This window comes from Culex pipiens, chromosome 1 (genome assembly GCF_016801865.2).
Source record: "Culex pipiens pallens isolate TS chromosome 1, TS_CPP_V2, whole genome shotgun sequence".
In the NCBI taxonomy this organism is placed as follows: Eukaryota; Metazoa; Arthropoda; class Insecta; order Diptera; family Culicidae; genus Culex; species Culex pipiens.
The window spans coordinates 45,154,409-45,167,403 of NC_068937.1; the positions used below are offsets into that span (position 1 = coordinate 45,154,409).

At 38.9% G+C, this 12,995-nt stretch overlaps 1 protein-coding gene and 1 long non-coding RNA gene across 5 annotated transcripts in view; one reads left to right on the top strand and one right to left on the bottom strand.

Annotated features, from left to right (window-relative positions):
* Positions 1 to 1,899: 1,899 nt before the first annotated feature.
* On the bottom strand, positions 1,900 to 3,397 carry LOC120426068 (uncharacterized). The gene is made up of 3 exons (XR_005606640.2): positions 2,963 to 3,397; positions 2,546 to 2,864; positions 1,900 to 2,480 (listed from the first exon to the last, which is right to left on the bottom strand). It is a non-coding gene; the product is annotated as an uncharacterized LOC120426068 (long non-coding RNA).
* Positions 3,398 to 4,860: 1,463 nt separating this feature from the next.
* The window catches only part of LOC120426071 (F-actin-monooxygenase Mical), a 127,581-nt gene continuing 119,446 nt past the window's right edge, over positions 4,861 to 12,995 (top strand). Inside the window, exons 1-2 of one of the 4 annotated variants that reach the window (XR_008211723.1) lie at positions 4,861 to 5,229; positions 6,885 to 7,492. The gene's annotated coding sequence lies outside the window, so the exon portion shown is untranslated. The remainder of the gene's footprint in view (positions 5,230 to 6,884; positions 7,493 to 12,995) is intronic. The other 3 variants (XR_008211724.1, XM_039590758.2, XM_039590757.2) reach the window with 3 other exon arrangements.

Here is a 12,995-nt window from a genome sequence, read left to right on the forward strand (position 1 = left end):
GGGATTTTTTTGGACTTGTAAATACTTTTCTAAAAATGTATAACATTATGGTTTTTTTTCAAAAGCCACCTTTTTTTACAATCTTCCGGACTTAAGTGAAAATGGTTTTTAATTACTTTACTAGACTAAATGAGACCAAAACAGTCGAAATCGGCCAGTGTCGAGAAATCTAGTGACATTAACAAAATGTATAACATTATGGTTTTTTTTTTCAAAAGCCGCCTTTTTTACAATCTTCCGGACTTAAGTGAAAATGGTTTTTATAGGAATACCTTTTTAATTACTTTACTAGACTAAATGAGACCAAAACGGTCGAAATCGCCAGTGTCGAGAAAGTCGAGTGACATTATTTCGGTGCACACATCTGTGTGGGCCCGAATAGCCCCCTCGATCTGGTTGCGTACCAGACGCAGCCTTCGAGTGACAGCGCATGGACGCAGCCTAATGGATCTGACAGCTCGCGGGTCAGAGCCAGCCGTCGTCCTCTTTCATCAAGCAACCGTCGAGTAAGTTGGTCGGCACGCTGCGGGCATTCCTCAAGGAAACTAACTTCTCCACAATGGCGATCCTGCCAGGAGAGCGATTATTTTGTTTGTTCACTGAATAGGCCTGGCGAAGAGGAGGCTTGTGAATATCCACTGAATAGGCCTGGCGGAGAGATGGCTTGTGGATGTTCACTGAATAGGCCTGACGAAGAAGAGGCTTGTGAATATCCACTGAATAGGCCTGGTGGAGAGATGGCTTGTGGATGTTCACTGAATAGGCCTGGCGGAGAGATGGCTTGTGGATGTTCACTGAATAGGCCTGACGAAGAAGAGGCTTGTGAATATCCACTGAATAGGCCTGGTGGAGAGATGGCTTGTGGATGTTCACTGAATAGGCCTGGCGGAGAGATGGCTTGTGGATGTTCACTGAATAGGCCTGGCGAAGAGGAGGCTTGTGGATATCCACTGAATAGGCCTGGCGAAGAGGAGGCTTGTGAATATCCACTGAATAGGCCTGGTGGAGAGATGGCTTGTGGATGTTCACTGAATAGGCCTGGCGAAGAGGAGGCTTGTGGATGTTCACTGAATAGACCTGGCGAAGAAGAGGCTTGTGGATATCCACTGAATAGGCCTGGTGAAGAGGAGGCTTGTGGATGTTCACTGAATAGGCCTGGCGGAGAGGAGGCTTGTGAATGTCCACTGAATAGGCCTGGCAGAGAGACGGCTTGTGAATATCCACTGAAAAGGCCTGGCGAAGAAGAGGTTTGTGGATGTTGCCTGAATATGCCTGGCATGAAATCGCACAAAGAAAGGATAAAGAAAACGTTTTCAAAATATGAAAGTATGCATTGCTTATTGCGAGATAAAATCACGATTCTCCTTCGCATCCACTGCCAGGAGGTTAAAGCCGCCGAACTACCGCGGTGTAAAAATCAGCAAATTGAACTGAAATTCCGCGTTGATTTGGCTGTTAACTTGGTTGTTTTCAATATTTTCCAAAAAGTCAGCTGAAAACTCAAGGCAACCTTTGACAACAGCCGAAAATTTGTTCAGCGGCTGTCATGCGGCCATTTTCTGCGGTCATATCAGCGCGCGTGAACTCTAATTATTGACGCCCGCGATAATACCAAAAAAGAGAAAAATGCACAGCTTGAGACAATGAGGTGAAGAATAAGGGAAAGGGAATGAGAGGTAGACCAAAGACCCAAGAAAATATCAAATGGTTGTTGGCATCATGGAGAACACATCGAAATAAGTTAAGAATATAAATTTGTAATACTTTTTATTATGCAAATGTTGAAGATTTTTGGGATTATAGGCAAAAAAGTGTTTGCATGTCTGTTGAGGCAGATAGAAAAAAATGTTATTGGATTGTTAGTGGTTTCCGGTTCCGGGAACGGAAATCAACCTGCACTGAAATAAATATCATGATAGATGCTATAAGTTATGCATATAGATTTTTGCAGAATGCCTCTGCATTTGACCGGTATATGCGTTGCACATAAACTGTGTGAGCACTGCATATAAATGGATAAGAAATTGAAATATGCTAACACATATACCATGCATTTTCACATCACATGAACGGTATATGCAATGCTTAGGGGTTTAATGATTTGCCAACATATAACATGCATGTGTAGCATTCATAATTTTTAATGAATTTTCAGTTCATTTTTATTAGTTATGCTTTTTTATTATTATGCACTACGTCTAATGTTAAATTACTGTTTAAATTTTCTTTTCTGATAATAAAAAAAAGTTTTTGATAAATTTGATTCAAACATTAGTTTATTTTATGAGTTAGAGCGTAGCAGTCAGTGGTGTGGTGTGTAGGTGTGACTTTATTACGATTAGAGCGGTCAGGCGCATGTAAAAGGCTACGATGAGAAGGCAGGACAGCGCTAACGGCGGTCGGAAGCATCAAAGTTGACCAGCAGCGGCGGATACACCGGAAGTTGTTTTTGTCCAGCTTCGGATCGACGCTTTCACGATCTGTGAAAGAAAAAATAAACGTTGAGCGATGTTTTCACTACACCACACACATCTCAACTACAAACCTGGTTCGGAACTATTCCGACGAAGCGGTTCACCCAAAGGTGTTCACCTCCTTCGGCCTATCGATGATGTGCAGACCCGGAACCAGCGTCCCGTTAGCGACCACCTCCATTTCTTGCTCGAAATCCCCGAGATGTTTGGCCACGGCCACGCAAGTGCCCTTGACTTAGCAAACCCGGTGCACCTCCGGACAGGACACGGCTCTGATCGTTGGGTACAGCCGGATCTCGTCATTTGGACCACCTTCGTGCCGGAACCGGCTGCCATCTCGAGCGCGGAATGGAATGTGGAGCCCACAGTTTGAGCACAGCTGGCGAAATCCTGCAATATTTCAGCACCATTAACCACAATTTTCACAAATAAACAATGAAATTAACTAAAATTTTATCAAATCGATTTTTTCAACCACATTCACTTACTTTAAATCACAAAAACTTGTTCTCACTTGCTCGCACAACGAAAATGAAAAACTTTCTAAATGGCTGCTGCAGCATGCTGCTAAGGCTATTGCTGCTGCTGGCTCACACACCGACACACACGCGAACAAATATGCACACATTCGAGCACACATTCATAAATGGTGTGAACCTTGCATATAAATTTCATGTAAAAAAGCACTCTGCAAAAATCTATAGTATCTCACATATATAATCTATATGTGGAGCTCACAAAAAGTATATGCGAGAACAATATTGTTTATCAAGCAGAACTCAAGCTCGGTTATATGCTATACGCATATAAAATCTATGAATAATGTTGATGGAGTTTAATAAGAGACGTAATAGTTTTTAATAGGCTAGTTTAAGGTTCGATTATATGCAGTTGGCATATATAACTAATCATGACTTTAGTTTCAGTGTGTAGCAGGATCGGCAAGAGTTGGTGCTTGTCAAAATACATGTTTGTTTATGAGCTTCAACATTATTCGTAGTCATAACTTATTGAGGCGCTGATTATTTTAGAGAAGGGGGAAGATGTGTGGGCCCGAATAGCCCCCTCGATCTGGTTGCGTACCAGACGCAGCCTTCGAGTGACAGCGCATGGACGCAGCCTAATGGATCTGACAGCTCGCGGGTCAGAGCCAGCCGTCGTCCTCTTTCATCAAGCAACCGTCGAGTAAGTTGGTGTGCACGCTGCGGGCATTCCTCAAGGAAACTAACTTCTCCACAACATCCATATCCAAACACATTTGCTGCTTGTCATTTGCTCAGAATTTGAGTCGATAAGTATGCATGAAGGTGTACGAGGTCGAATTAAGACGTTCAATTTTCGAGTGATTTTACAGCCTTTCCCGATGCCTTTCCTCAGTAATATGATATAGAGGAGCAAGTAGAGGAGAAATGTTAACAATTAACACTTTAAGTTTGTTATGCAGATCGGAAGGAAAGGGGTCAAGAAACAGCTTTACGAACAGCAGAACAAAGGAGAGGGAATGATTTCTTGTGGCTTTTCTTCACCCTCTCTGGCTTGCTTTCGCTGCCGCTGCTGCCCATTTGAATTTTTTCTTGACCTGTTCCTTCTGAAGTGCGTACACCGCTTTAGAACATTATTATGTAATAATATTATTTCTGGAGAATGGGTCATTTTGGGGAATGGGTTTCTGGGAAATGGCACATTTTGGGAAATTAAATTCTTGGGAACGGGGTGGAACCATTTTTACCACAAAAGATAATATGCTTATTGCGAGATAAAATAACTCCTTCGCTTTTAATGACTGACTGACAGTAGCCGACGAACTACTGTGTTAAAAACAGCAAGTTGAACTGAAATTCAGCGTTGATTTGGCTGTCAAGTTGTTTTAAATATTTTCGTTGAGTCAGCCGAAAACTCAACGCAACACAACAGCCACAAATTTGTTCTGGGGCTGCCATGCGAACATTCTCCTGCGGTCATATCAACTACAGATTGTCAAGGAATCTGATTGGTCGGTGTTTGAACGATTCACAAAAACCGCCCTTTACGCTCAGCAAAACTGGCAGTTTACTTTTTTGGCGAATGATAGTAAAATCTAAAAAAAAAATCACAATATCGAGAAATTAAAAGTGAGAGTGTGTGCAACATGGAGTTAAACTTTCTGTGCAGTTGCTGTGAAGGTTTCCATGGGACTTCGAAAAGTTTAACTCCATGTTGCACGCACACACTCTCACTTTTAATTTCTCGATTGTGCAATTTTCGCTCCATTACCCCATCATTAACCGCTTCGCACCGGCACAGCCCTACACGCCGAACCGGTTCTTCCATTTTGACAGCTGCCGTCCCACCCGCCCCACAAACAGAAGAAAGATTTTCTCCCTCTCTCGCGGAAAAACTCGCGACTCGGCGGCCGCGATCTCGTCGTCGTGTCATTCGTGTCGTTATGTTTGTGGTGATCGGACGTACCGCAGTGTTTCGCGACGAATAAGTGAAGAAGAAAAAATAACAGCAAAAAAACGGGCGAATCAACGACGGGACGGTTAATTTGGAAATTTTTGGGTTTATTTTTTTCGTTGCTTTGATTAAAAGTTATCGGCTTTGTTAGTGTGCTTGTGCGTGCGTGTGTGTGCTATCTCTTTCGCGAACTCCCGCGCTGAAGACGGTAGAGTGAAGGGTGCGGCACAATATTTAAGAAAAAAAAAGTGAAGTGAAAATAATTAGGGTGGAGGAATCGTGAAAAAAAACAAGCAGGCGTAGAGTTTTCCGGAAAAAAGTGAGTGCCAAAATGTCCAACCTGAAGCGTTTTGACAGATGATGGTGGAATGTTTTCGATGTGGTCGAGGAAGGCGTTGCTTTTTCCTCCCTATTCGGGAGGAGTTCTGGCTGCTGCTGCTGCTGTTTAGCATTTTGATTACGTTGTTCCAAGTTGATGGATCAAGGGGCAGGAGGAGGAAGATCAGTCTGGAATTCTCGGAATGGCCGCGCAGAGAGTGTGGAGCGATTTTGGATCGATTATGTAAAAGGGTCGGACAAGACCTTGGGTCGTCATGGAATTTACCGGAGTTGCTCCGTCTCGAAAACTCTGAAAACGGGCGAAAGTTCCAGCTCTTGAATGAGACAGCGTTGCCAAAAAGATTCAAACACAAAAACAAGATACTCGCAATGATTGGCGACTGTTTATTCACAAAGGAAGCGCGTTTTGAACCAACTAGAAATAGCACCCAGAAGTTGGCAGAAAGTCATGAGACTGTTTGCTGTTGAAAGAAGTCCGAACCTTGTCAGAAGACAACGAATTGAATAGCGCAATCGAAGACCGTTGTAAACCAGAACCTGAGGAATGTCGCTGCGATTGCAGTTCTGGGGGGATGTTTTCTCTAACAAGGATGTCGTTCTGTGCTGAAACAATGCGTTTAGCATTTTTAGATCAGACATGAAAACCCAGACAATTTCAAAAGCGGAACGGAGCTAAGATCAAGGTCATCAAGAACCAGAAATTTAAAAGGAAAAAAAAAACAAGGGATCCTGTGTAAAGTCAACCAAAAGGAGTTGGAGCCTTCAAAACAATCATGCCTTCCAAAAAGTTCAAAATTTCACAAATTATGTAATAATGCAATTTTTCCAAATGAATGCTGGCAAAAAGGGAACGCGGAGTTCACGGAAATTGTAAAAACGGGATTAAATGCAAGAGTTCTCTGCGCAATAAAACTTACATACAGTTCAACGTTCCACAACTGTGGGTTTCCTGAAACCAGGCCAATGAAACCGTACATTTTGATATTACTTGATGCTGCAAACACTTGTCTTAAAGGAGATGAATGTACCAGAAACCGAAAGGAAGAATATCAGACGGCTTCGGTAGCGCCTTATAGTCTTCCATGGAAGATGCCCTCTAAGCTAAGAGGCCTTCTAAGCCCCCAAATCCGTAGTGGAGCAACTAGCTACTCGATTCTTACGTCCGTAATTGGAAATCACCATTTTTGTTGGGTGGATTTTATTAAAAAAGCACCTGATCATTTCAACGAAAGTGTTCCTAACTTTCTTTTGAGCACATCCCCAAAAATTAATAAAATGCCACCTTCCCAACTCTTATGTAACGCGCGACAAAACTGGCCACACTGCGTTTATTTTTTCTATGCTTTATGACACTGTCCGGTCATCATTGCGTCGTTGGACCTGATCTCTCAACGATGCTGTCGGATGCTGCGTTTTGTTTTGCTCAATTCATTGAATCAGCCCGGCTTGGATGCAGTGCAGTTTCGCTCTTTCTCTCTCTGGGTTTAGCTCTCTTTTTGGTTGTAGACTTTCGGACAGTCCAATGTTGAATCGTTTCTGGGTGTGTTAAGCCTCGTCAAAAGTTTGGAAAAGTTTCACAACTGTTTGAAACACTCGCCAACGTTACTAACTTCCCAATTTCTGTCTCCCTTTCAGGAAGAATCGACCAACTCTGACCAACGAAGCCCCACCCCTCGAAACCGGCCCCATCCGAAAAACTCGCCGGCCTGGGTCGTGTTTTTTTTCGAGAAGAGGATGAGTGTCTAAAATAAAACTCATCCCGGTGAGGAATTTTGCGCAGTTTTGCAAGCAAGTGCGTGTGTGTTTCTCGAGTGTAAGAATGAAAGTGAAGATTTTCTTTCGCAACGACCACCAAGTGTGAGTGAGTGAAGCAAATTGAGCTGAAATTCCGACTTTGCGGTCAACTTCCTGATTTTTGTGGTGCTCGAGAGGGGGGCGTCCAAACCCCAAACCCCTGTTGACGCAGTGTTTCAGCGAATCAAGGACAACGCGGGGAATATTCTGTGCAAGTGTGTTGGTGAGCAGTTTCTGCTGGTGCTTTTGTGTGCAAGTGTGTTGGTGGCGTCCGGGAACAGCTGATAAGTGAGCAGCGTTCTGTTTGACGGGAGGTGGGGAGGGTGTTCTATCTTGCTCTCTCTTTGGGATTAAGAGAGAGACTTGGATGTGGAGTGTGAAGAGATAGGAAGATTTGAAGGAATTGCCTCGAAGCTGTTTGGCGGGTGCTGTCTACAGTAATCAATCAGGTAGGAAGCGGGTATTGTTGTTAGTTTTGGATGAATGCATGAGTGATTGCTACTGTACTATCAGAGATCAGGAAAGATGAAGGGGTTATCAGCAGCCGGATCATCGTCCAGATCGCTGGAGCTTGTGTGGAGCTGGCACGATGACTTGCTCAGAGTTTTTCCATTGTTCTAAATTTAGGTTCAAAACATTAATATCGAACTCGTTAATCTGTCGGTTGCCAAAAATAGATTCATGTCTATTCTTGAAACCACTTCAAACCAACCGCTCGTAATCCGATCGTCGCCATGTGCGAGCCGAGTCGGTCGCGCCGACGATGAACTTTTTAACCCATAACCGCATTTTTGCGTGAAAGCTGGTGACAGGGATGCAAATATTGCTTTTTTGAGATAGCCAAGTGACAGTGACAGTGTTGCAGTGTAAATTGTCAATCACTAAAATGATGCCAAATAATCTAAACCTCATCTCCACCTGCCCATCTCGTCATCTTTCGGTTCAAAAGCCTCTCTTCCAGTCCCAATTAGCGCCACCTTATTATGGTCAAGTCTCGCAACTTTCACGCCCTCGAGCGGGGAGGTCCAGCTGGCGACGACGACTAGAAATTGGCACCACCCTGTTGTGTTGTGTTTCGAGGGTTTTATGCACACCAGTGCGATGTTGATTGCACTAATTGGCCGGCCGATCATCGCGCAGATTCGAGCAAAGATTTCCTCCTCAACCGAAGCCAAATCCAGTTTATATTGGTATCTGCGAAACTGTGCGAGCTCCATAAAATCAAACTTACAGGTTTACTTCTTTTCGTGCAAAGTTTGGCTTACACTCAGTTGCGCTTAAAAAACTGATCTCGAGCGTTTGGTATGTCCACGCATCCTCCCTCCACTCTAGATTCTGTGAAACGTGATCCGTTCACAGAATTCTCTCTGCGGTTAACGCAACGCGGTAGGCCTGGCCACTCTTTTCATACAACCGAGTGTACTTCTTTTCCTTTTTTTTGCATAACAAGACGTGGCGAATTTCCGATGAGGAACCACAACCGATTTCCGAAACATGCCGTAACACGCTAGATTTTAGCGAGATTTCGCCCAAAAACAAACCCAATTAAGGCGCTCGGGTATGTTACGCCGTACACACGTCGTACACGGACATTTCCTTTAATGAAGGCTTTCTCTTACTACACACTCCGGTGCAGGGTGGTGATTCCGAAAACGGGTTGCGGCTTTGAAAAGCGAAAAAAAACTAACAATAACAGAAAAAAGGCCCCAACGAGAGGAAAATTGTCTCAGGTCCAAAACTGTTCGCAGTGGCAGCAGGCCGCGAAGAGAGCTTCGAACCCATTAGCCGTCATTATCGATTTCAAAATAGAAACCGTAAATAAATCGAAAACATTGTGCCATGCCAGAGCGGAGAGGTCGAAAATAAAAGCCTACTTTGGACGACACACACACACACACAGTGGTAACGCGCGCAGAGAAGGGGGGAAAAGTCAGTGTGTTCTCGTTTCTTGGCTTTTGAAGAAAATCGAACGAAATCGAACGTGAATCGCTGGCCATGCGAACAGAAATCGATTGATTGTTGGCTGAGAATCGGTGTTAGTAGTGGCTGCGAAGCAAAAGAGAACTCGATGAGTTAAAAATAAAATTGAAGCAAATAAACCTGCTGACTGTGGGAAATTGCTGCTTTTGGGGGAAACTTAAGATAGATTTTTTAAGACGTAGGTATATGAAAAAAAGAAATACAAAATACTTTTTATTGTTTATGTGAATTACCAGTTTTTTTTAAACGAAAATTTGACTATTTTATACTATTTTTAAATTTCTCGATTTTTTCAAAAACAAGTTGCAAAAAAAAAGGATGTTATCACCTAGTCGGGAATCCCAAGCAATTCACTAAATAATTGGAATTATTCCTTTTCAGTAACTTACTTAAAATATTAGGTTCCTTTCTCTATTTCAATCTTTTTGAAATGAACTTGAGACATTAAAAATACTGATAAATATTGGGTGCATTTGACACAGATTTTCATAATATTTTATATGTTTCAACAACAAAAAAGTAAAAAAAAAAACTAATATAAAAACAGAGCATAATTAAAACAATTATGGCCAGCGTAAAGTTTTGATTTTTTCTACTTTGTCACATTGATTGAATAATAAGAAAAAGATTCTAATTTGAATTTGGCAATATTATTTTTTGCGGCTAACATTTTTATTTGTTTAACTACATTTAGGCCGTTGCGTTGAAAAAATACACTGAAAAAAAATGCACGCCAATTCTATGAGATTTTACAATTTTTAAGTTTAAAAGTTAAATTTGAGAGTGATTTCACGATTATTTTTCGTTCAAAATTTTTGTGAAAATAGCCTAAAATGTGACAAAAAGACTCACGAAAATGCAAGATGGTATGTCTTTCCTAAAAAAAATACAAAAATCATTTACTAAAACTGTTTTTTTAAAGTGATCTAAACGTCAAAATTTTAGAAAAAAAACGATAGTGGGAATCGATTCCCCAGACAATTTTACATAAAAGTCTCCAAATTGACCATTGTCCTATGTCCAATCCTTGTAAAGATACAGCGGTTTTAAAAATAAAAATGTTGAAAAAATAGGGTTTTTAGTAGTTTTTGGCAATTTCTATATGACAGACTTGATTTTTCAGTCTCGTAAATATTTTTAACGGAAAGCTCGTCCAATTTCCCATAAGTTTGTCTTGAACAGCATTTCCTTAAAATTTAACTTTTAAACTAAAAAATTTAAAAATCTCATAGAATTGGCGAGCATTTTTATTTCATTGTATTTTTTTCAAAAAGCTCGTCTTTGACCACTTTTTGATACGATGCAACGGCTCCAAGATACAGCAATATTTAAATTACAAAATACAAAAAATATTGAAAACTTTAACGCCCTTCTCAAATCGTGCTTGCCGTTTCATTATGGCACATAACTTTTTTAACCAAGAGTGTGTCCTTTTCACACCTTATGTTAACTGTCATTTGAGTGAAAGGAATACACTATTGTTTACAAAAGTGTTGTGCCCTTTTGAAATGGTAGGCTCCAAATGTCATTATCGTGTGCAACTGGCTCCATATACACAAAAATGGCACGCAAAATGCCTCCCTCCCTTCAAATTAAGTATAGTTAATTAAAAAAATCCAGCATTATTTATCAAATATTCTCAAATATTCAATTTTATTAAAAAAAAAAAATGATGATAAATCACAAAATTTGAAGGCGGTTGCAATTATTTATTGAAGTTTTTGTCTCCCCCTCCTTCAATATCGGTTCGAAAAATACTTGAAGTATTCAATTTCAACAAAATTTGAAGTGCAATTAGCTGGGCACAAGTTTAAATGCATTTCCCTGCGTTTATAAATAGTTTTAACATGTTTAAGCTCGTTTCAAAATATTTTCAGATTTAGTGGAAGTTTGTACGGAAATATATACTCAAAAACACTGAAATTTTTAAAATCCATTTACAACTTCACTAAGTTTGACACCCAAATATAAACTTTGATTGTAATGAGGCAAAATGTTTACCAGTGAGCAGTTCTCTACGAAATCGGTCTTTTTTCTTAAATTTTAATTTTTGTATTTTTTAATCCGACTGAAACTTTTTTGGTGCCTTCGGTATGCCCAAAGAAGCCATTTTGCATCATTATTTTGTCCATATAATTTTCCATACAAATTTGGCAGCTGGCCATACAAAACTGATGTATGAAAATTCAAAAATCTGTATCTTTTGAAGGAATTTTTTGATCGATTTGGTGTCTTCGGCAAAGTTGTAGGTATGGATATGGACTACACTGAAAAAAAATGATACGTGGTAAAAAAAATTGGTGATTTTTTATTTAACTTGTTGTCACTGAAACTAGATTAGCAAAAAATCCTATTTTTATTTTCTTTATATGTTTTAGAGGACATTAAATGCCAACTTTTCAGAAATTTCCAGGTTGTGCAAAAAATCGAAAAATTGGTCGCAAAAAATTTTCAACTTCATTTTTCGATGTAAAATTAAATTTGCAATCTATAGGTACTTTAGTGAAATTTTGATAAAGTGTACCGTTTCAAGTTAAATCCATTTTTTGGTGACTTTTTGAAAAAAAACCGCAGTTTTTATTTTTTTTAAATGAGTGCACATGTTTGCCCACCTTTGAAAAAATATTTTTAAAAAGCTGAGAAAATTTTCTATATTTTGCATTTTTAAACTTTGTTGATACGACCCTTCGTTGCTGAGATATTTTCATGCACCAGGGTGGCCACTCAAGTCGGGAAATCGGGAAAGTCGGGAATTCGCCAAAATCCGCAAAAATCGGGAAAAAGTCGGGAATTTGTGATTTTTTGTCAAAAAGTCGGGAATTCTGAGCATACTTGTTTGAAAATTATTTTTTAACTTTTGAACAATTTTCAAATTGAAGTCACTCATTTCTGCTTTAGTAACTTTCTTTAAATTTAAGGTTCTTTTGACTATTTCAATATATTTGAGTATGGAAAAGCTGTTTAAGACATTCAAAATCTTAATGAATATTTGGGTCTTTGACACAGATTTTCATAATATTTTTCTATGAACCAAATGATTGCTATTATTTTTTGTTCATTAAACAGGAGGTAGAGTCAATGAAAAACTTATATAAAAATAAAGCCTAATAGATTCTATTTAATTTTGTCACATAAATTGAATATTTGAAAACAGATTCCAAATTGAATGTGGCAATGGGTTTTTTTGTAAATATTATTTGTTTAACTAAATTCATTAGGTAATTTAAAATATGTTTTTTTTCCAAATGTAGCCCTTGAACTTTTTTTTGTGAGTATGGGTAAATTACCTACCATAGATAAAGCTTGATTTTCAGTTTTCGGAAAACTTAATTATCGCATAAAATCCAAAATAAAAAAAATACGTTTTTAAAACATAAAGAAAATTTTGAAATTGCAAAAAAAATCAAGAAATTTTTTGTTATTACAAAATTTTTTTATAAAAAATAGTCTCATCAAACATTTTGCTGAAAAAGTGGGAAAATATACAATCATATCAAACTGAATTTTCATTGAAAAACCATACAGTTAAATACTGACCACTAGATAAATTAGCATTGATTAGAAAATTCAATATCAAAAATTACAAATTAAAAAGAGAACTTGGCAAAAACATTTTTTTATGAATTCCTTGACATTTTTCTAAATCCTTTGAATGAATAATAACAGCAATTATGTTTGAATCATTCTTTGATTTAAAATGATGATGAAGAAAAAAAATAGGATCGAGATTTTAAGTTCAGTTATCATAACTTTTTGTCATTTCCAGTTGAAACGAAGTATAAAAAACTATACGTTTGCCAATTTAAAAAATAACATGGAAGTTTTAAGTATTGTTGAACTTTTGATTATTTTTTCAAAGACTAATTGTTTGTGTTTCTACTCTGAATCATAATAATGAAATTAAATTTTTGAAGTTTTTTTATTTGTTGTTTAATTTCTATATATTTTTTTTCGGTGGTTCATATTGACTTT